Source organism: Apteryx mantelli, chromosome 3, assembly GCF_036417845.1.
Source record: "Apteryx mantelli isolate bAptMan1 chromosome 3, bAptMan1.hap1, whole genome shotgun sequence".
NCBI lineage: Eukaryota > Metazoa > Chordata > Aves > Apterygiformes > Apterygidae > Apteryx > Apteryx mantelli.
In genome coordinates, this window is record NC_089980.1 from 134,243,346 (window position 1) to 134,266,711 (window position 23,366).

Genomic DNA, 23,366 nt, shown 5'->3' on the forward strand with positions numbered 1-23,366 from the left:
AATATTTCAAAGGATAGGCAAGACATTGTTTTTACAACCTTTACTTTGGAGAGTGCCCAGAGGAGAGACAGGCTATTTAAACATAGGATGCTTTTCCTTGCTGGATGTGGTCCCAGGCGCCCAGTTCTGGAGGCTTTTTGCGCACCTTTTCCTGCAGTTGGCCAAATGGCATGACATGGAGTGCTTTTCGATGGCTCTGCTAGGTGTCTGCTGCTGTCCTCAGTGCGCTCGGTGGAAAAAGCCTGGGGCCTATTTTAAAAGTGTTTTTGTGGAGTAGAGGGTGAAAGCAGTGTGGAGCAGGTGAAGACGGAGGCATGAGATGAGGAAAGTAGCTCTGCAGGGAGCAGCTGGAGGATGTTTTGGGTATAGAGAGCTGTGTGATAATTGTGAAGGCAATCTTGAAAGGTGTTTTATCAAGTGCCTCCTTCTCCAGCCTTAGCTGTTACTGAAGAACTGGGAAATTGCCCTCACTTTTGCTCAGCTCCTGCTCCCTGCTCGTGCCTTCGTAATTGCCATCACTTTCACTCGGCTCCTGCTCCCTGCTCGTGCCTTCGTAATTGCCCTCACTTTTGCTCGGCTCCTGCTCCTTGCTCACGCCTTCAAAATTGTCCTCACTTTCACTTGGCTCCTGCTCCCTGAACGTGCCTTCATAATTGTCCTCACTTTCGCTCGGCTCCTGCTCCCTGCTCATGCCTTCAAAATTGTCCTCACTTTCACTCATCTCCTGCTCCCTGCTCATGCCTTCACATTTGTCCTCACTTCCACTCGGCTCCTGCTCCCTGCTCGTGCCTTCGTTATTGCCCTCACTTTCACTCAGCTCCTGCTCCCTGCTCGTGCCTTCGTAATTGTCCTCACTTTTGCTCGGCTCCTGCTCCCTGCCCATGCCTTCGTAATTGCCCTCACTTTTGCTTGGCTCCTGCTCCCTGCTCGTGCCTTCAAAGCGGTTGTGCAAGGACAGGTCCGGCTCTGAGAACCACCTCTGCATCCTGCTGATGTCATTCATCACATTGCTCAGGGCAGGGGCAGAGACGCATTTTGGATATGGTCTGCTGAGACTGCTGCTCCTGCCGTTGGGCTGCTCCGTCTCCAGTGTAGGGGTGCTGCCTTCAGCTCCCGCCTCTGGGCTGCTGCAGGCAGAACCGTCGTGCTGAGGAGCCCCTGGGTGTGCTGTGGGGAGAAGGAGCCTGTTAGGTGCTTTTTAGGTACTCTCTGAAGATACCAGGGGACTTTCCCTGTGCAACCACACACTTCACCAAATACAACCTTCCTGCCGACGAGCTAGAGGAGAAGTTAAGGAGGCAGAGAGGGCAATGTCCTGCGAGAGTGCAGTTCTAGGCCATAGGCAGCATCTAGGTGAGGAGCAGAGCTGTGCAGACGTTCACCATCTGGCATGGGTGTTGTTTTGTGAGTGTTGTCCTTCTGAGCTCCTGGAAAGCGTTCCAGGAGGCAAACGCTGCGATACCATATTAAACCCTCTGCACCTCTCTGCATGGCCACAGATGTCTTCCGATATGCAGTGAAAGAATGCAAAGCAGCAGCCCTGGCCGGGGACAATCATCAGTGCATCCTCCTACCTGTGGAGCTGTGTGTGTGCTCCGGTGACTCCTCGGCCGAGGGACTGAAGGGCAAGGCGATGTGCTCCCCAAATAGTGCTCGGCAGTTGTCTATTAGGAACTCGACCAGTGCTGTCACCTGCCCACAGAAAACCACGGATTTAGAGATTTGCCTGTGCCGTTGCAGAGAGTGCCGGTGAGGGGCGCCCCCAGCGTTCAGAGGTGCTGCTTTGGTGAGCTTTTGCAAGGGCAGGGGTCTCTGTGGGCATGGCGCAGAGCTGCCCCCAAGGCGGTAGCGAGGGGGTGAATTCAAGAGACCTTGTCATTGCGCTCCTTCAGCACTGCCAGCGGGAGCCCGTTGTCCGTGCCGGGGCTCAGCAGGTTTGGCCCCACGCAGATGGCCAGGTTGCTGGTGTCCATCCTGCTGGTCTCCACGTTTTCGCTGATGTGATGGAGCACAGCAAGCAAGCGCTGGAGCAAGAGGAGGTTTGCTCTGGGCAGGCTGTCAGCCACCCTGGGGAACACAAACAAAATGTAACATTAATGCAGGGTGCAGGAGCTGCTCCTTCTTCACTGGAGCAATTTTCATTTCAACTCACAAGAAATCATGCTTCCTCATGTTTTGTAGAGCAATCTTAAACACCTTGAGGAAATGTTATTGCCAGAGAAGTGTTTTTCTGTGCCACTTGCCCTCAGAACCAACCCCCACAGAAGCAATAGCAAGCTGACAGAAACAACAGGTTTTTACATGAGATTCCCAGTTTCCAGAGAAGTCCCTGGCCTCTCTCAGCCCCTCCAGAATGGTGGCACTGGTTACAAAACTCACCGTTTCAGTTCATCAGTTTTCTCCTGCTGGCTTGGCTTCTCCAGCGCTAGCATCCACTCGTCATAGAGGTTGTCCGAGAGGAGTTTGGAAGGGATATTTCGGAGGAAGTCCTGCAAGGCCAAGGAACTTAGATGAGGCTCTGGACACTACCAGTGAGCAGAGGGGGAGCATCCTCATGACTTGGGCTCCCTTGGAGGCAGGTTGCTTTGAGCTCCTTGCTCCCAAAGGTGCTCCTGAGCACTGAGAGTGCAGCGGGCTGCGTGAGTACGTGCCAAGTGCAGTGGTGTGAGTGCAGGAGCAGGAGCCAGCTCATATCTGAGCCTTTGGTCTGGCCCTGCATCTCAGTAGTCCTCAGTGAGGAGCAGGTGGAGGAAGTGAGTTTGCCATGGGCATGCAGGGAATCCAGGGCGGAACTAGGGGAACTGAAAATCCAGTTGAGAAGAAAAATGCCCAACTGTGCTCAGCCTGAACCCCTGAGTTTGGCTTCAGTAGGGTTTTAGCTTTGAGTGCCACTGAGGTCAATGTGGGCACTCAGGTGGGCCCTTGCAGGTTAGCCACGTGCTCTGAGAGCTAAAAGTCAGAGGACTTCACCTTCAGCACCACTGCCAAGAGGTGCACAGGTTTGCTGTCCAGGTCAGCGTTCTCGCCCTGGTTCAGGACCTCCTTCAGCTCCTTGCGGGCCTTCTCGCTGGCCGCTATCCTGAAGATCCCCTCAGTGGCAGGCCCTTTCTTATACAGTATATCCAGGAGATCCTGCAGGAAGATAGGGACAGTTTTGGTCTTGCAGGCACACTCTGCTTTGCTTGGCTTAGTAGCTCCTTCTTGTTCCACACAGATTGCACTGGCAGGAACCTGCTATTTCCTAATGCACCCTCTTTTTGCACTGGGGAACCCCCCTGACTTCAGTGGAGTCCTCAAGCCACCATGTTCGAATCCCCTCCTTCCCAAGCCAGCCTCGATGCCCGGCAGAGATTGCTTGCAAGAGAGAAAAGCCTCTCTGCTGGAAAAGCCAGCTCTGCGGGGAAACTCTCACAAGAGCATCTTTCACCCAACGATAATGTTCATTGCCAGTCCTCGACTGAAGCCCTGGATGCTTCTGCTGCTGAAAGATTCCTTCAGGTGACTTCTGTCACACCACAGACATGCACAAGGGCTGGGCATGCGGCCTCGCACGAGCAGCCAGGATGCCTCCGTCCCCAGGCTTGCTTACCTGCACTGGCTGGGGCAGGCCACCATCCTCCCCGCAGATGACTGCCAGAGGCTGGCCAAAGAGAGCCGCCCTGGGGCCAGAGTCGAGCTGCCCTGGGTGGTCCCCGCTGGCAGAGGCTCCTCGCCGAGCAAGTGGCCAAGATATCAGCGGCCTTCTTGCCTTCGCTCCCTCTGCTGCAAGCAAAAGCAAAGCCAAGCTCAGTGTAGAAGATGCGGCGGAGAGAGCCGGACGGTGCCGCTTGTGTGTGTGCGGCGCCCTGTGCTGCAGGGTCTCCTCCAGCTTGTGCAGAGGCGCAGAGGTTTTGCATGGTGGGAGGGAACAAGCAGCGTGTCAGAAGGCAGCTGCTCCGTCTCTTTCTCAGACTCACCAGGCAAGTGGCCAAGGCCCTCTTGCACGTCGGGAGGGTCCGAGCGGGGGCATTTCTTGGCGTCAGCCTGCTGCGAGAAACGGGTGAAGGTCACAGAGGTGCCCCTCAGCAGCCGGGGCCGCGAGGGAGTTGCTGCAGCGACGCAGGCATCTGCGCGAGGCTCCCGGGCGAAGCGGAGGGCGTCCAAGGGCCGCGGAGGAGAGGCCGGAGGTGCGGGCCCGACGCTGCCCCTCTGTGCCACGGGGGCTGTGGCAAAGGCTCCTGCGCAGCCAGCGCCCCCGAAGCGGCCCTGCAGCCCGCAGCCCCCGCACGGCTGGAGGCTGCTGCTTCGGTGCCCAGCAGCCCCAGCACGGCACGAGGGCTCTGCCCGTGGCCGCGGGGACGGTGCGCCCTGCCGCGCTCTGCCTGGCACGAGGCATTTGCTGCCTTTGCCCGCCCCGGGGAGCCGCCCCAGGGGCTGAGCTAGCGCGCGTGCACAGGCAGCGCGGGCAGGGAAAGGGAGCCCTGCTCACCTCTGCCGAGATCAGCGTCTCCACGGTCGCCGCCGTCAGCGACACCTCCTAGGCGAGAGAGCAAAGAGGCGCCGTGAGGAACTGGCCAGCTTTGGGCGGCTTTGGGGAAGCCGAGGCGCTGTCGGGGCGCGGCGGGCGGCGTGAGGACACTTACGGGACGGCAGAAGCCGACGAGCTCGGTGAGGAGGCGCAGGGAGGGCAGTCGGGTGAGCCTGGCTCCCGGGGCTCCTGGGCTCTGCCTGTGCACAGGGAAGGGCACGCCAAGAGCTCTGTCAGCGCCAGCCCTCGCCGCTCTCTGCTGCCAGCCAGCCCCGCGCTGCCGAGGGACCCCCAAGCCCGAGAGCCTGCGGCAGCGCTGGCTGGGAGCAGCGCTCTGCGGCGCCCTGCCTCCTGCTGCCCACGGGCCTCCTCCTCGTGGGGACGGACGGCAGCGGCTCGGGGTGCCCGCGCCTGCCGGCGAGGAGCTGCGGTGACAGCTCCTGGGCTCGGTGGCGACTGCGACCGCGAGGCTGAGCAAGTCCCGCCGCTGTGCCCAGGAGCTGCCCTGGGCGGCGGGTGCCCCTTTCCCCAGCGACGTTCCGGTGTTTCTGCGTGCAGCTCCGCCTGGAGCACTCGCCCGCTCTCAGCCCTACGGCGGCACGTGGAGTTCCCCGGCAGAGCTTACCGGAGCATCGTGTCCAGCCAGAGCTGCTTCACCTCCTGCGACCTGCAGCGCAAAGGAGAAGCGGCCTCAGCCCACGCTGCTGCTGCTGCTGCTGCTGCTGCTGCTGCGTGGGACAGAGCTGGCCCCAAACAGCTCTCGCCCCCGTGGGCAGAGTGCCAGGGCCAGGGCTGAGCCGTGCGGGGCAGGAGAGGGGCTCGCGCAGGGCCCTGGCAGGTGTCGCCCAGACTCACCCAAAAGTGACCACGCAGAGGTCGCTGGGCCAGACGAGGATGAGGGTGCGGCTGCACTTGAGGCCGAAGACCTCCTCCTCCTCCTGCTCCTGCTCCTCGTCCTCAGGCCTGGCCGCGGCCGCCTCCTCGCTGCACAGCACCCAGAGCTCGCTGAGCCGCACGCGGTGCTGCAGGCGGAAAGTGGGGCCGCATCTGCCGGGAGGAAGAGCAGGGACTCATCTGTGGGTGTTCGCCGTGGGGGCAACCCCAGCTGTCCCCCATGGCAGAGCCGTTTCCAGGGGCAGAGCCATGGGAACGGTGGCCCTGAGCCGCGGGCAGCAGCAATGAGCCTCCTTCGCAGCACACACGCAGAGGACTTTGGAGAAGTCGCTGCTGGGCAATGATAGCAGCGGGATGCTTGGTGAAGGCGTGCAGAGGAGAAGGACAAGAGCAGGAGCCTGTCGTGTTCTCCTTGCACCTCCCCTCATTAAAGACATGCTTTGTGCATTCATGGATCCCGCAGGACCCCTTGGGGCGAGGAATGTGCCTGGGGACGGGTGGTGGAGGCCGAGGCGGTGTCGGGGAGGAAGGAGGGCTGCGATGGCTGCTCTTACTTGAAGCTGGCGATGGCGACCGCGTGGGGGAAGAGCAGCAGGTGCCTGCGGCGCGTGCGCTGGTGCCGCGTCACCTGCGCACGGAGGGCGAGCAGGAGCTGGGGGCTGCTGCTGGAGACGAAGGCGCCGAGCGGCGGCGGGGGCCGGGAGGCTGCGCGGCCCCAGAGGCGGCGGCGGGCGCCAGGAGGCGCGGGGCCGGGGGCCCCGGGCTGTGCCCGCGTGCCGGCAGCGGGGCCGGCAGCGCCCCGGGCGCCGCAGCAGCTGGCCTGGCCCATGGCGCCGAGGCCGGGCGGACGGCTGCGGTGCGGCCGTGTCCCGCGCCGGGCAGCGCCGGGCGCTGAGCAGGCCTGCGAGAGGCCGGACGCGTGTCCCTGAGGCAGCGGCGACGCCGGGCTGGGAGCCACCTCTGTCCGCACGGCCGCGCGCCGGCACAGTGCCGCGCTGGGGGACACGCGCTGCTGGCCGTGGCCGCGGTCGCCGCGGTGCCACTGTGGTGCCACTGTGGCACATTGTGATGCGCCGGCTGGGACGGGGGCAGCCCCGGGGGCGCGGGCCGGTGCCGCGGCAGCAAGGGGGAGTCTCCCAGCCTCCGTCGCCTCCGACCCCGCGGGATTTCCGCATGTGCAGTCTGGGGCAAGGCAGGAGGTGGGGCTGGTGTCTGAGGAGCTCCCGGCTCCAGCAGCGGGCTCTGTGCCAGTGACACCCCACATGCACCAGCCGCCCACTGCAGCCCCCTCCGCTGCTGCCTCAGGGGCCTGGAAACACTTGTTCTGGAGCATAAAGGGGCATCCATGGGAAGGGCCAGGAAAGACACCTGCACATCCTGGCAAATTGCAAGCCCGGCTGTTATTGCCATCTCGTTGTGGCACAGCCTTGGCACCCCCAGGCAGCTTGGAGCGTGTGGTGTGAATTGTGTCCAAATCGTGTGCCCTAAAATGACTTTGGTAAAGTACAAAAATAAAATTCCAACTCGCAATGCACACTAGTTGACTGTTTAAGCACGACCTCAACTCCAGGATTTAGATGAGGCTTTGCTTCTCTTTTGACAGGAATTTTTGTAGCTACTGACACAAACCTCTTATCTGTGGGACTTGCCGTGGGGGGTTGTCACTTATTTAGGTGACTTAAAACTTCTTGCTAACAGGATCCCGACTCAGAGGAATTGAGAGATTCGTTCTTGTGTAGCAGTGGTTTCAGTAGTCCGTTACATCTTTCTGCCATCCCACTACTTTGAGGTCGATGAGGAAGGTGCAAAGTCCATATACACTGTTACTTCTTTCAGCTCCTGCAGGGATGTATTTCCAGCCTTCAGGTGTTTGCTCTAAGGGACTGATCTACTTGTCAGGTTTCCCAGAGTAGTTGACCTTCCCTGAGACTAGCAACCTGTTCTCCTTTTGACACGTACTTTACCACTGCTTGACAAAAAAGGCACGAGTCTACAGCGTGTTTGGCCAATGATTTTGTCACAGGCCATCGTCTCCTTGCAGCCTGTTGAAATAACTGCGAACTCGCGGTGTGCCCTGGCCATCCGTGTAACCACTTCCCCAGCCATTCTGCCTCCAGATTGTATCATACATTTATTCTAGCCAGATGATCAGCCATCTGATCCCACTTTTCCCCAGGGTTTTTAGGTTGTTGGTGGGCGGAGGCATGACCCATTGATATGTTCTTCAATTGAGCTACATCCAAACTCCTTTCCTGGGTCTGCTTTTCCCCATACGTCTCTACCATTTTATTGCCACTTGTTTCTCAGCCCGTTCTCCAACCCCAGGGTGGCACCAGCCCAAACAGCATAGGAGTCCGGACAGACTCAAGGCTCCTTGCTCCACAGGGGCAGGGGCCAGGCGCAGGGATGCCGCAAGGGGGGAGAGTGCCTCAGAGCAGGGCACAGCGCTGGGCACAGGCAGGGGGCCAGGTCCCCTCCTGCAGCACAGCCTGAGGTGGGCACTGGGAATGTACTGGCAGCGGTGGACCTCTCTCCCTGAGATGGTGATGGGCGTCATTAAAAACAGACAGCCTGTGAGCTCAGCCCACCCCACAGATGGGCACCACAGCTCCAGATATCCTGCCCTGAATCCAAGCCTGCATTGGCGATGAATCAGAGCTGTGGAAAGGTAAGACGTCCCGCCAACACACCGGTGTGTCTGAGGGGCTGGGGGTCAGTGGCAGCCCTTGCTGCGCAGCCCTCTGCCTATGGGTGAGAAGGGGTAGCCGTGATGGATTCAGGAAAGATGGCCAAGGGGAGAGATCATCTTCCCCCACCTTCACTGCCAACCCTCCCTGGCAGCCCACGGAAAGACCCCCGGGGCCACCAGGCTGGCCAGGGGCTGGGGCCAGTGGTGCAATGGATAACGTGCCTGACTATGGATCAGGAGAGTGCAGGTTTGACTCCTGCCTGGCTCGACCTTTTCCTCATCCCAGCCTGGCAATGGTGGACAGCACAGTGATGGTGTCCAGTGCCCTGGTTCCTCCTTCACAGGTATTCCACCATTGCCTGGTGTTTCTCCCAACTCTCTGGTAGAGACCTCCGTGCTGATAAGGAAGGAAGAACTGGCTGGGGATGTGCAGGCTTTGGGTGCAGGGAGCCTTTTCAGGGTTGATCTGCAAATCCTGAGAGGAGTGGGGAAGATGAGTAGCAGAATGACAAGCCAGGACTTGAGGAGAGCTGAGCTGGGCTTAGTCGAGGGGCAATGGCAGAGGTCTGACTTGACTGAACAGGGGGCTCTTGCCTGTGCCCCAGCACAAAAAGGGCAGGCCAGTGGCCATGCAGAAAGCAGGTGCCACCACCACCATTGCTGTGGGCAGAAACAGGCTGAGCCACACAGGAACGAGCCTGCACCCTCCTGATGCATGGTCAGCTTGGCTGGCTCTTGCAGCAGTGGCCTTGGCCCCCAAACAGACTGGCACCCCCAGCAGCAGGGCTTCCTGTGACTCACCAGAAAAGGCTGGAGGTGAAGGGTAGCACAGATTTGCCTTCAATCACCTGACCTTGCCTGGGACAGCTTTCCCCTCTCCAACAACTTTGCTCCTTCTGGGTCCCAATGTCTTGGAGAAGCAGTTCCCGGAACATGCCACCTCGCTGAAATAAGGCAGGACAGCAAGGGTAGGTGTGAGAAATGCAATGCAGAGGCCCCTGAGGGAGACCGTCCATCTGTCCCCCCCGGGGTCATGGCACACTCTAGCACTGCACAGCACAGCACTACGGGGCCAGTGCCAGAGGAAAGAGGGTGCTGAGCAAGGTGTGTCCCCTGAGGGGCAGGTGCGGTGGCTGCCCAACACATCCTGGGGAGAGACTCCACTCACCTGGCAGATGCCCAGTGCCCGCCTCAGGCCCTGTGGCAGATGTGGACACTCCTCCCTTTTGCATGGCCTGACCCAGGACACCATCATCCCCCCTTCTTCAGCTTTGCCCATGTACCCTGAGCCCTCACTGTCTCTCTGCACCTCAGCCCCATCCCGCCCTGCACATTCATCCTGCAGCCTGGACTGCACTCTACAGCCAGAACTTGGCCACCCGCTCTTCACAGGGTGCCCCCATCCTCTCCACCTCCCAAGGCCCTGCTATGAGGGCAGCCCTGGGTGATCCCATGCAGAGCACATCCCCAATGCCCACACCACAGTCCATGCCTGGGTGCTGTGCCCCTCTGCCCAGACCTCGTGGTGCAAGGGCAGCGCGTCTGACTCCAGATCAGAAAGTTGTGTGTTCAGATCACACCAGGGTCAGGCTTGGTTCAACAGCAGGTGCCTTTTGTATTGTCCCCGTTTCGTGCTGCCCTCATCTTGGCCATAGGAGGAGTTTGCTGATGATGGGAGAAAGGTCAGCATCTGACCCATCTTCAGTAAGGGCAAAAAGAACGATCTATGGTTCTGTCATCCTCACTGCAGTTCTCAGACGAAGATGATGGAACAAATACTCCTGAAAGCCATGTCCAAATGCAGGAAGGACATGAAGATGACTGAAAACAGTGAGTATGTATTCACCAGAGGCAGACCATTCCTCACTAACCCACTTGCTTTCTTTGAAGAGGTGACTTCCTTAGTGGTCAAGGGGAGACCAAGGAACACCATTGATCTTGATTTTGAGAAGACCCTTGACATGGTCTCCTACAGTATCACTGCAGCAAACTACAGCAATAGAGAGAACAAAATGAATCACAAGGTGAGTGGAATGCTTGCTAGACCACCAGGTTGGTGGTTAATGGCTGGAAGTCTGCTTGGCAACCTCAGTGTCTGATCTGGGGTTTTATATTGTTTAATGTCTTCACTAACAGTCTAGAGGATGAGACAGAATGAGGGACAAGGGAAGTCTGCCAGGGCCACCAGGTTGACCAAGGGCTGGGGCCAGTGGGGCAATGGATAACACGCCTGGATCAGGAGACTGCAGGTTTGACTTTTGCCTGGCTTGACATTTTTACCTTGGGGTGGTGGTGGTGGTGGTGGTGGTCTGCTTTCTCCATAAAGGCCTTCCGTCTCCTGGCTCTTGTCCCACCTGTTGGGCCTTCTGCAGGGCAAAGGTGGGATGGCTTCTTGCCCTACGGGAAAGAAAGAGTTCCTCCAGCCCTTATGGCAGACCTGAGCCCTGCTAAAAGGGCAAAATGCCCAGCCACCATCAAATAACACCACTGCTAATCTGGAAGCAGAATTAAGATCCTTTCTTAATCTTCCACCCTGTAGGCTAAACCAATCCAGATCTCTCAGGCTACCTAAGCATATGATGTGCTGCAGCCCCAAGCCATCTTCGAGGTCTTGTCTTGGTCTTGCTCTAGTTTCTCAATGTCTTGCAAAACCCTGCGTGTGACATAGACAAGCTCCACAATGGAAAACTGCACAACAGAAAAGCACAGGTAGCCCCCAGTCCTGCCCCAAGCCTGACCCCGGTGTGATTCGAACACACAACCTTCTGATCTGGAGTCAGACGTGCTGCCTTTGTGCCACGAGGTCAGAGTGGTGGGATGCAACACCCAGGTACAGACCGCGGCCTGGGTGGTGAGGATGTGCTCTCCATGGGGACCACCCCAGGGGCGTGCTGGTGCTCCCCTAGCAGGGCAGCGGAGGGGGTGAGTGGGTGCCCAGGGAGAGGGTCACCATGGCCCGGTGTGTCCAGGTGGAGGATGGATGGCCAAGGCAGGATGGGGTGGTGGCGCAGGGGGGCAACATGATCTCAGGGGATGAGGCTGGAAGCTGAAGGCATCGCAGGCTGAGGCCTCCTTAGGGACTGTGGGAGGCTGATGCCTCAGGCCAGGCCACACAGAAGGGCTGAGGGCCCCATTCCTCAGCAGAGTCTGAGGTGGGTGCTGGGCACCCACTGGCAGTGCGTGACTTCTCTTGCCAAGGGTGTGCTGGGCAGGCACTCTGCTGGCCCCACAGGAGACATGCTGCCCTGAGGTCTCTGATTCTCCCAGGGACACGGCTTGTTTGCTTGCTCCAGGCATTGCTAGTGTCTGCCACAGCGTCCTGAAGATGCTGGTGGGGGACTGCAGGCCAGCCACAGGCGGAGGGAGGGTCGTGCTAAGCGTGTGGGAACAGTGAGTGCTTGGATAGCTGCAGCCTTCCCACCCTGTGCAGTACATGTGACCCCTGCATGGGGCAAGATGGGATGGGATGGGATCAGCTGCCAGCCCAGGTCCCCTAGGATCATGTTGCCCCCTGTGCCACCACACCATCCTGCCCTGGGTGGCCATCCTCCACCTGGATACCCCAGGCCTTGGCCACCATCTCTCTTGGCACCCACCTGTCCCCTCCATCACCCTGATCAGGGTGCCCCATGGAGGGCATTTCCCCAACACCCTGGCCGTGGTCCATGCCTGGGCACTGCATCCCTCTGCCTCGACCTCGTGGCGCAAGGGCAGCGCATCTGACTCCAGATCAGAAGGCTGTGTGTTCAAATCACACCGGGGTCAGGACAGCCTCTTTCTATGCAACCCTGTTGCAGGGGCTTGACTCTCCAAGTGACAGAGCTTTGTGATTGTCTTCTTTAAACTTCACAGGGCTCCTTTTAGCCCATTTCTCGTGCCTCACAAGGCCAATCCGAATGGCAGCTCTGCCCTCCAGTGTATCAGCCCATGCTCCCTGTTCGATCTCATCCACAAACTTACGGAGTGTGCACCCCACCCTGGCATTCAGATTGTTAAATAAGACATTTAAGAGTATTGTTACCAGTATCAATGCATACAAACTCCATTAATAACAAGCCACTAGCTGCATTTATGACTGGTGATCACAACACCATGGGTCTGGTGGTTCAACTGGGTTTTCACCCACCTTCTTAGCCTCCCATTGGGTCAATACGTCTGCAGTCTGGCTACAAGGAGACGCTGAGACACCCTGTTTAAAACCTTGCTAAAGTTGAGATAAATATCCACTTCTTTCCCCCAAGGCAGGCAAGCAGTCAGGTAGGTATGATCTAGTATGATCTGCCCTTAGTAAATCCATTTCAGCTGTTCCCAATTACCTTTCTGTCCTTCATTTGTCTGTTTGGTTTAAGTGGTTCCTGACTTGATCATCCTCTACCATGGATAATTCCACGGTAAGGGAGGTCTCACATTAGAATAGGGTCCCAGAAAAGTTTTGGTGTTCCCATCCTTAAAGATATTCAAAGCTCGACTGGACAAGGCTGTGACAAAAGGTTCTAATGTCAAAGGTTCTTTTACTTTGAGCAGGGGGTTAGACCACATGGCTGCCAGGAATCTCATAAAATTTTTCTGTACTTCGACTAAATCATCTTCCACCATTCCCTGCTCCCTTCACACACCCCATCCAGTGAACAGAAGCCCCCCTGAAAGGGCAGATTGTTCAGGGCCAGTGGTGCAATGGATAACGCGCCTGACTACGGATCAGGAGACTGCAGGTTCGACTCCTGCCTGGCTCAGCCTTTTCCTGATCATGGCCTGGCCCTGCTGATGCTGACAGGGGACTGCTTTCTCCATGGTGGCCTGGCATTTCTCCCACTTCTCTGGACTTCCCTCAGAGCAAAAGCCCTGGGGCGACCTCTAGCCCTAAAGGAAAAGAAAGGTTCAGTCAGCAACTGCTGGGGCTGGGGAAGGACACCTGCACTTTAGCTCCTGGGGAACAGTCTGTTTCCTGGATGGTAGGACTGCCTTTCAGAGGGGCCTGGAGAGGCTGGAAGACAGGTGCCAAGTCCTGCCCCTGGGGCAAAATAATCCCATTCAGAAGCAAAGGCAAGGCACCCAGACCAAGCACCCTCAGTGCTTATCCTAACCCTTCTGATCTGGAGTCAGACATGCTGCCTTTTCACCGTGTGGTCAGGACTGAGGAGTACGGTGCCCAGGCACTGCAGAGTCTAAGCTTTTATGGCCAGTGGACACTTTCTGAGGAATGAGGATGGCTGGCAAGACACAAGATCCATTGGACAAAGTGGAGCAAGAGCATTTTTTCAGCTTGCTTGCTAAACCTGCGAGGAGGGCTTTAAGTAAGATTCATAGGAGGAGGAGGCCAAAGCCCCAAAAGAAATGGAGGAACATAAGGTGGAGATGATGTACCTGGGGGACAGCAGGATAGGGTGGCTTTTACAGTTTTCCTGAATGGGGCAGAAGTGCCTGGACATGACTGCAAGCAGCATCAGAAACAAGAAGGAGGAATCAGAAGTCCATGTGCAATGGACAAGTTACAAGCTTACTAGGTTCATTGAGATGCCTCGTAACTACACTGCTGCAATGGATGCATACAGGCTGTTAAGGAAGCACAAGATAGGAAGGTGAGGGCAAGGGGTTGCATTTGACGCAGAGTGTCTTAAATTTTCAAAGCTTTGCTCTAAGGCAGATGACAAGATTGCTGAGAGTTTCTGGGTCAAGATAAGAAGAGATGCTGACATGGTAAAACGTAGTAGGTGTCTCTCACAACCTGCCTGATCAAGAGGAGGAAGGAGATGAAGCCTTCTTCAGACAGAAGGAGGAAGCCTCACAGCTGCAGGCCTTGGAAATCACAGGAGATTTTAATTATCCTATTGGTATCATGGTGGGATTCAAGAAATCCAGGGGATTGCTGGAGAACACCAGCAGTGATTTCTTGATGCAGGTGCTAGATGACATGAATAGGAGAAGTACAGCACTGGGCCTGGTACTCACTGACAAGGAAGAACTGGTCAGGATGTGAGGGAAGCCTTGGGTACTTGAGACATGAGTTGGTGTGGCTGAAGATCCTGAGAGAAGTGAGGAAGGTGAGTAGCAAAATTATTACAATCTGTGATTTTAGGATTGCTGACATGTGGGCCAGGGCACTGCCTTTGCATTGCCCTGCATGTGGGTGGCCCAGGGAAGAAAGTGGCCCTGGAACCACACAGAAAAGGGATATTCCCATCCAGACAGTCAGGGAAGACCTTCCTTCTGCCCACAGCTTGCCTGCTGCCCTTCACCAGCATCTTGGAGGAAGGAAGAGCACAAAACAGACTGCCATGGGCTCAGCCCACTCCACAGCTGCAGAGAGCCCTGGGGCTGCCCCAAACCCTGTGTTAGCCTGGAATGGCAGCTGGACTTCCCATGGGGCAGGCGAGACATCCTCCCAACCCACCAGTGTGGCCAAAGGGGCTGGGGGCCACCACCAGCCCTTGTTGCCTGTCCTCCTTCATGGGGGGGTACCAGCACGGGCACTGCTCCTGTTGGGTGCTGGGATCAACTGGACCAACGCTGCTCTCTTCCTGCTTTGGGGAGGGACAAGGCTGTCATGGATAGGGGTGGGAGCTGGCGATGAAATTTTCCTATTTCCCCTTCACTCCCAACATACCCAGCTGGTACAGAAAGTATGATGGGGGCACCAGGCTGGCCAGTGGCTAGGGCCAGTGGCGCAATGGATAACGCGCCTGACTACGGATCAGGAGACTGCAGGTTCGACTCCTGCCTGGCTCGACCTTTTCCTGTCCACAATCTGGACGTGGTGGATGTGGGACCTGCTTTGTCTGGTGGCTTGCCCTCACCCGGCTTTCCTCCCACTTTCCAGGAACACCACCTGGCCTCCTGGGATCTCTACCTGGTACCCACAGGCTTCTCTAGGTGACATATGATAAGTTCACTGTCTCCCCTGCAGCATCCCTGGTGCCCATGAGGATGTGCACCAACTGAGAGTAGTCTGGGAACTAGATGAGTCCTGGCAGTCTCTCCCCAACATCACAGGTCTGGGCCTGACAAGCTGCGATCCCTGTGACACAGAGCACCAGTTGGCAGATGGGGCCTCTGTCCCATGCAAAAAGGAGTCTTCAGCCGTTGCCAGCCACCATCTTATCCCAAGGCACAGGGTCAGGCATGTGTGGCAGGCCCGGCTGGCCCAGGGTCCTCCCTGCTGGATCATGATCCTCCTAGTCTGTGCCCATGCTGGATCCCTTCCCCCTAAGTGTATCACTGAGGGCCCACTATACTCTGCGGACAGAGGCCCTGTGCTGCCAGCTGTGCCCAATGCCCAATCTTTTGTGAGCTGTGGATTACACCAAATGGGGAAGAGAGCAGTTGAGACACTGGCAGACAGGGCTGCTACTCAGATGGACCTGGACAGGGTGAAGAAACTCTGGCAGGAGTCTCATGAAGTTCAGCAAAGGCAAATGCAACATCTTGCCTCTGGGATGGGATAATCCCATGCAGCAATACAGCCTGGAGGTGACTGTCAAGAAAACAGGGGAACTGGGGGAACAACAATGTAGACTAGGGAACAAGCACTTGAGCTGGAGTCAGCAGTGTGTCCTTGCACCCATGAAGGTGAACTGCATGCTGGGCCGTATGGGTAAGAAGATAGGCAGCAGCTCAAGAGAAGTGAGAATCCATGATACACCCAGCACTTCTGAGATTGTCACTGGATTATGGTGACCAGGATTGGGCTCCCCAGTACAAGAAACACATTGACAACCTGGAGTAAATCTAGCTTTCTCTTTGTCCCTATTTTTCAGCACCTTTTTGAGATTTTCCCCTTATTAATGTTTTCTAAAGCCCTCCTTAGTAGTTTAGCAATTCTGGTGGTAGAGATGCTTTTGCCCCCATCTGTCTGATGGATCTTGTCAGCTTCGAAGCCATCATAATTCCTCAAGGAAGGTTGCATGGTCATAAAAGCCAGAGGTCTAGTGTGACTGTGTGCTGCATCCCTCAGCTCTCACATCATGGCACAGGGCAACGCTTTTGACTCCAGATCAGAAGGTTGAGGCCCAAATCACATTGGGGTCAGGTGTCAGGTATCGCTGGGGGCAGGTGTGATGTCTGTGCTTTTCCATGGGGCTCATCTACATTATATGCAGGGCTTTGCAAGGCAGTAAGAAACTGTAGCAAGCCAAATGCAGTGCCTCAAAGATAGTTTGGGGCTGGAGCACATGATAAGCTTAGACGGTCTTCAGGAGTATTTGTTTCATAATCTTCATGTGGGCACTGAGGAGAGGCTGACTGGACTATAACCCCACAGATCCTCCTTCCTGCCCTTCTTGAGGCTGGGTCTGACTCTAGCCTTTCTCCCATCATCAGGAACCTCCTCCTACTGCCATGATATTTCCCCAAAACACTGTCATTGATCCACACCAGAAATCTCCTGGATTGACTGTGTCACACCATGTTACCCTTTCAGGCAAGTATTGCTATGGGAGAATCCAAGTCCTGGTCCCCCATGAGTTACAGAGCCTGCAGTTGTGAAGCTTCTCCCAGTCCCATAAGAGAGACTTCATTTCCTTCATCTTCTTGACAGGGCAGTCTGCAGCAGACACCCTCCACAACAAGCCCTCTGTTGGCTTCCTCTCTGATTATGACCCCTCAGCTCTCAATGGGCACAGCACTGTCTTTGAGGTAACTGGCTGCAGACACAGCCTTGCTCTGCAGGAAAGCAGGGCAATACAAAGGACAGCTCGTGTTGAGTCAAGCCTGACCCCGGTGTGATTTGAACACACAACCTTCTGATCTGGAGTCAGACGCGCTGCCCTTGCGCCACGAGGTCAGGGTGGAAGGATGTAGCACCCAGGCCTGGACTGTGGCATGGGTGGTGGGGATGTGTTGTCCATGGGGAACACCCCAGAGGTGTCTGGGGGTGCCCTTGTAGCAGGGCCATGGGAGGTGACGAGGATGGGGGCACCCCATGAAGAGGGGGTGGCCAAGTTCTGGCTGCAGAGCAGTGTCCAGGCTGCAGGATGAATGTGCAGGGAGGGATGGGGCTGAGGTGCAGAGAGACAGCAAGGGCTCAGGGTATGTGGGCGAAGATGAACCCAGAGCAGACTCTGACCACCCCTGGGGAGCATGGTGTCCTGGGTCAGGCCATGCAAGAGGTGTGAGTGTCCCCATCTGCCACACGGTCTGAGGTGGGCACTGGACATCTGCCAGGTGAGTGGAACCTCTCCCAGGATGCGCTGCACAGCCACCCCACCTGCCCCTCAGGGGACACACCACGCTCAGGACCCTGTTTCCTCTGGGACAGACACCACACAACCGTGCTGTGTAGTGCTAGTGTGCGCCATGGCCCCAGTGGGAGAAGAAGAGGGATGGCCTCCCTCGATGGCCTGGAAATTGCATTTCTCACCCCTGGCCCTTGCAGTCTTGCTCTATTTCAGAGTAGCAATACGTTATGGGATCTGCTTCTACTAAGGCACTTATACCCAGAAGGAACAAAGCTGTGGGGAAGGGGAAAGCAGTCATGGGCAAGGGCAGGAGCTTAAAGGTAAATCTGTGCTACCCTTTGCTTCCAGTCCATCTTGACAAGCAGATGCCTGCTGGGGGTGCCAGACTGCCTGAGTGTTGAGGCCAGCAGTGCAAGAGCCAACATGCCTGACCATGGATCGGGAGGATGCAGGCTCAGTTCCTGTGTGGCTCAGCCCGTTTCTGCCCACAGCAATGGTGGTGGTGGCACCTGCTTTCTGCATGGCCACTGGCCTGCCCTTTTTGTGCTGGGGCACAGACAAGAGCCCCCTGTTCAGTCAAGTCAGACCTCTGCCATTGCCCCTCGACTAAGTCCAGCTCAGCTCTCCTCAAGTCCTGGCTTGTCATTCTGCTACTCATCTTCCCCACTCCTCTCAGGATTTGCAGCTCAACCCTGAAAATGCTCCCTGCAGCCAAAGCCTTCACATCCCCAGCTGGTACACAGGTCTTTGCCGGAAGGTTGGGAGAAACCAGGGCACCATCACTGTGCTGTCCACAACAGCCAGGCTGGGATGAGAAAAAGGTTGAGCCAGGCAGGAGTCAAACCTGCAGTCTCCTGATCCATATTCAGGTGTGTTGTCCATTGTGCCACTGGCCCCAGCCCCTGGCCAGCCTGGTGGCCCTGGGGGACTTTCAGTGGGCTGCCAGGGAGGGTTGGCAGTGAAGGTGGGGGAAGATGATCTCTCCTCCTTGTCCCTTCTGCCTAAATCCACCACATCCACTGTCCCTCACCGCACTGTGGCATCAGAGGGACACCTTCCCTGCTCTGCAGCTGCGATTCCTGGCCAACACAGGGTTGGGGCCAGGACAGGACTTCTAGAGCTGTGGTGTCCAGGTGTGGGACAGGCTGATCTAATCACATGATCTATGCCACAATGTCCCTGTCATTGCAGATGGACTTCTGATTCCTTCTGTTTCCGACACTGTTTGCAGTTGTGCCCAGACACTTCTCCCCCAGTTAGGAGAAGTATAAAAACCCCCACCCCCTTCCTGGTGTCCCCCAGGTACTTCCTCCCTGCCCTCTGTTACTCCACTTCTTTTGGGGCTTTGGCCTCCCTCCTCCAGTGAACCTTATTTAAAGTCCTCCTCACAGGCTTAGTAAGACACCTGGCAAAGATGATCCCACTTCTTTGTTAGATGAATTCAAAATCCTCTTTCCTCAAACAGCATCCCTTGGCCATAAAAACTAAAGCCCTGGGGTCATGCTTAGGCAGCATGCTGCCCCTCTGTCTCTGACCCTATGGCGCAATGGCAGCACCTCTGACTCCAGATCTGAAGGTTGTGTGCCTGGATCACATCCAGCTCAGGATTTCCTTATCCTGCAGGATAGTGCTGTGGGCTGGGAGTCCCAAGGTCAGCCTGTTTTGCCCTCTCACTATATACCCCACATTGCTGCTGGAGAGCAGCAGGTGAGCCATAGCAGAGAAGCCTTTCCTTGCTGGGCTGGTGGCAGAAAGACTGTATCTGGATAGTTTCAGCCTTCCCCCTGCCCAGGCCCACAAGGGAGGCTGAAGAGTTCCCCTGACATAGGGCCATGGTAGACGTTAGCAGCACTGGCCTGTGGTGCCCGGACATCCCAGCTGCCCAGGCCTTGATGGCATGCCCAGGCAATGCTTCTCTTGGCTCTGATCCTGTGGTGCAAGGGCAAATGCAACTAACTCCAGATAAGGGCTTCTACATCCCTACAAAGGGAGATGGAAAAAACATCAGGTGAGGGCAGGGCACTGTCGTCAAGCCAAGCAGGAGTCCAGTGTGCAGTCTCCTAGGATGTTGTATGGCACGTTATCTATTGCACTACTGGCCCTTGCCAGCCTGGCACCCCATGGCAACCTGTTTCCTTGTTACAACTTTTATTTTTCTGCCTATCATCTTATCATTGTGCACTTTGAGAAGTCTGGCTCTGTTTCTTCTATATGCTCATATTAGGTGGTACTAGGCATTTAGCAGAAAGTAGAGGTCCATAATTCTGCATCCTACACACAAAGGAGGACATTGACCCAAAAGCTATCAGAATGATACAAGTGTGGAATGGGTATAATACAGCAATCTTGAGCTCACACCCCCAGTGAGTGGGCTAAGAAGCTCAAGTTGACACCAAAATGCTTTTTAGCCAATGAGGAAGGTCACCTAAGGAAATCTGGTAGATGGGATGTCTTAAAAAGGTCATCTCTGTGGATTCATGCTGGTGGGATTACAAATGGGCTTGGCAATGCTCCAAGCCTGAAAGTGCAAAGGACTTAAGCTGCCGTGCAGAGACTGCCCTGTCTGACCACCCAGCCATGGAAGACACTCTATCTGCCCATGGGTTGCTTGTCACCATCCACAAGTGTCTTGGGGGATAGAGACAGAGGGGAAAATAGATAATCCTTGGGCTCAGCTCATCCCATGACTGGGGACCACAGCTTCAGAGAGCCCCAGGGCTGCCCCAAGCTCTGCTCTGGTTGGGAATCACATCTGGGTCTCCTGCAACACACCAGTGCAGCAGTGAGGTATCTTGTCCAATCCATCAGTGTGGCCAAAGGGCTGGGGCCACTGCCAGTCCTTGTTGACTGGCTGCCTTCGGGGGGAGCACCCAGCACAGCCATTGCTCCTTGCCAGGCACTGGGTCCAACAGGACAAACTGTTTGCATGTTCAAAAGCACTTGTCAGCAAGGAGATGCATCCTGTAACAATTACAGTCTGGTTCTATGCTGCTAATCAAAAGCGTGTCATGTCTATTCTTTGGACTTGTGGTCAAAGAAATTGAAACCGTCTTCCCATGTTGGCTATATGCAGTTTACCTTTTTTAGCTCTAAAACAACGTTTCTATGTCCAGCCAGTCTGTTGGGAATTGCCCCTTTGCTGTGCTGACTTCTAAACTCTTCCTAGTAATTGCTTGGGTCAGTGTCAGCTGGCCTAAGCCAAAATTGTGTCAGGGACAGCAGCTGATCAGCACAAATCATGAAGATATAGTGATCAGGAATTTTTCCTTGCACTGTCTAATCTGTCAGTGTGGATTTAGACATGGTGAATCCCAAGAAGACAGAAGAATCTGATGAACTAAGGACTCAAGATCTGTTACGATGTTTTCACTGTTCCTAGCCCTGTGCCTGAAAACTAAGTGTGAGCCCTTCAGCAACTCCAATTCTCATTTATCTGACAAACCTAGGCATGAGGGCCCCTATCCCATGTCCCAGAACCACTGGCTTGTCACTGATGGGTTGAGCGAGCAGAGGATTTCCATCGTGGGCTGCCCTCCAGATGTCGCTACCTCACCATAGTTTTATGTCCTCGGCTCTGCCAAGAACAAACAAGCAACGGAAGTGCCCAAAGGAGGATGGAGGGGAGGTGGGGGGACACGGCTCCTTACTGTGCATCGGGTGCATGCAGGTGTGTCATGTGGAGACCGATGCAGCTGGAGTCTGTATGTGCCAAACCCTATGAGTGTGTTCACACAGCCCTGATCTCTGCTGAACCACTGGGAAGATTTATGCCACCATTCTGTCACTGCAATTTGATTTTTTTGCCCCTTTGACTTCTCTGAATGGAAAGAAACTTGGGTACTTCCTTCTGCAGACTTTTCACTGGTGAACAGTACAACGCAGTGCAGGTGGCTGGATGCTTTTCTGGGAGTGCTAGTGCACCAGGACCAAACTTCAAATCAGGATGTGTTCAAGTGTTTATTTTTCTCCCATAAGAGGCACTGGAGAAGACTTCACGTCTGAGAGTAGAAGAAATCCAGGGAGTAATTAATAATCCCCAAGGAGTTCCTCTTTCTGTCTCAAATGCACATTTTTGGCACTGATGCTGGTGTGTTTGGTTGTTTATTAAATACTCTCTTGACGGACTAGTACCTGGTAAGAAGTATTATTTCACAGGAGTCAGTAGGAACAGTTTTTACATTTCATAAAAATGCTGAGATTTACAGATTATTGTCACTCTGCAATGAGCTGAATTTAAGACTTGTCAAAATTTATTTTTAAAAACAGGAGTGAGGATTTTCAAATGGGCAGTCAAATGCCACAAACCAATTCTGTTTTATTGCAAAAGTTTTGTTTTAATTTTAAATTTTAAAAGTTTATTTGGATGTGAATTTAAGGTGGCAGCAAATTATGGTTTGAGGGGCTTTTCTCTTTCCTCCCTCTCTTTACATACAGTTAATAAGCATTGAACTGGGGTATAACTCAGGGGCCCAGAAGGGCAAAGATCACACCTTGTGTTTGTACTTGTTCACTGCCTATCATGATGGAGTCCCAGAACATACCCAGCACTACTAGGGCAGCTAATAGGGAAAAAAATAATTATTGTTGCTTTTGAGAGAATAGAACTGCAACAAGATGCCTGTGACACTAACCCCCCCCCCTTGTTTTTCATGAAATTATTTATGAAATTATTTTAATTCAAATCAATAGAAGCCAGAAAAAATGCTTCCAGTTTCATTATCAGAGAGGTCCCTTCCCATATTCCTATGTCTTAATTTTCTGTTTAGACTGTGAAGGTCAGACAAACAGTAGGATAATATTCGAAAAAAACCTCCTGTGTTTTCTGCAGAGGGATTTTTTCTGATCAGGGGATTCTGTGGGAAATATTTGTTGGGATTTGCCAGAATTGAGGACTTTAGAAGAAACCATTTTTGTAAAGGTTTTTGCAGCAGAAAATCACTTGTAGGAGAGACAAATGATCTCAAACATCAGTTTATCTTATGCCTGAGAATGGAAAAGGAACTCAGACAGAATATAAAAAAGAAGAAAAACTGTAAGTGCTATTGGGTAGAGTGAATGCAGATATGAGATTTTACTATACTTAAGATATCACCTTACAATATAATAAGATAGGCAGAGCAGTGTTTGGCTGTTTCTCACTCCCATCTACAAAACTAGCCAAACGTTTCCCTGAAGAACTGGCAGTGACACTCTCTGAGTAGAAACAGTTAATAAAAAGAACACTTTAAGGCTCAAATTTACAGAAATAGGTCTGAATCGATTATTACTCACAGACACATATTTTATTTCAGTGATTCTGATAACTCTTGCAGATTTTTAAACAAAACATCCTGGAGAGTCATATCTTTATTTTGTCTCTTATGAAGAAATGCATCCATAAATATGGGCTTTCACTCAAAACGTGCTGGGTTGAGATATGTTTGGAAGTGTAAAAATACAGCAACAAGGCTGTGTTTGTAATTCCACGCAGCACATGGACCTATTACTCTGCAGGTTTATTTCCAGTGGTGCTGGACTTTTTATTCTGCACTTGATGAAACCATGGCTGGAATTACCGTCTCCCATCATGCATGCAATGTACTCTTTATATAGCAGCAGTTGTAGATAAAAAACACACAAGTGAATAGCTTTTTATTTTTAATTCCCCCTTTAAATTAAAAAAAAAGGAAACAAATTAATCTGCTTCTAGAGTGAACTGAGCTTTCTAACGCTTATGGGAGGATTTTCAGAGAAAAACCCAGTGACAATTAAGTTGGTGCAAATTAACCTTTGCTAAGAGAAGGCCAAAGAAAGTTCAGATGGCCCTTTTTTTTTGGTAAGATGCCATAGCCCCATCACCAATTTGCTCTGACCTTCAACCAGTTATGATACAGTGAACTTGCATAAGCAAAGCCTGTATCAAGTCTGTAGTTCAGTACTGTCAGGGGAGTTCAGGGCATGGTTTATCTGCTCATGTACAGGTGCCTCCTGCAGGGGCAGCTGAATCACGAACACACACTTAAATTTGCATATCGTAATTGCAGACTGAATCCTGTCCCAATTTAACATTTTTAAGCACTTTCAGTCTTCAATGCCTGTATTATCTAAGGACATGATTCAGAGA

At 54.3% G+C, this 23,366-nt stretch overlaps 5 non-coding genes and 1 pseudogene across 5 annotated transcripts; 3 read left to right on the top strand and 3 right to left on the bottom strand.

Moving 5' to 3' along the window:
- Positions 1-72: 72 nt before the first annotated feature.
- Positions 73-9,369, bottom strand: LOC136991637 (T-cell activation Rho GTPase-activating protein-like; annotated as a pseudogene).
- A 1,455-nt stretch (positions 9,370-10,824) lies between these two features.
- On the bottom strand, positions 10,825-10,896 carry TRNAW-CCA (transfer RNA tryptophan (anticodon CCA)). The gene has a single exon. It is a non-coding gene; the product is annotated as a tRNA-Trp (tRNA).
- An 887-nt stretch (positions 10,897-11,783) lies between these two features.
- Positions 11,784-11,855, top strand: TRNAW-CCA (transfer RNA tryptophan (anticodon CCA)). The gene has a single exon. It is a non-coding gene; the product is annotated as a tRNA-Trp (tRNA).
- An 895-nt stretch (positions 11,856-12,750) lies between these two features.
- TRNAR-ACG (transfer RNA arginine (anticodon ACG)) lies at positions 12,751-12,823 on the top strand. The gene has a single exon. It is a non-coding gene; the product is annotated as a tRNA-Arg (tRNA).
- A 1,920-nt stretch (positions 12,824-14,743) lies between these two features.
- Positions 14,744-14,816, top strand: TRNAR-ACG (transfer RNA arginine (anticodon ACG)). The gene has a single exon. It is a non-coding gene; the product is annotated as a tRNA-Arg (tRNA).
- A 1,981-nt stretch (positions 14,817-16,797) lies between these two features.
- On the bottom strand, positions 16,798-16,869 carry TRNAW-CCA (transfer RNA tryptophan (anticodon CCA)). The gene has a single exon. It is a non-coding gene; the product is annotated as a tRNA-Trp (tRNA).
- Between the last annotated feature and the right edge of the window lie 6,497 nt (positions 16,870-23,366).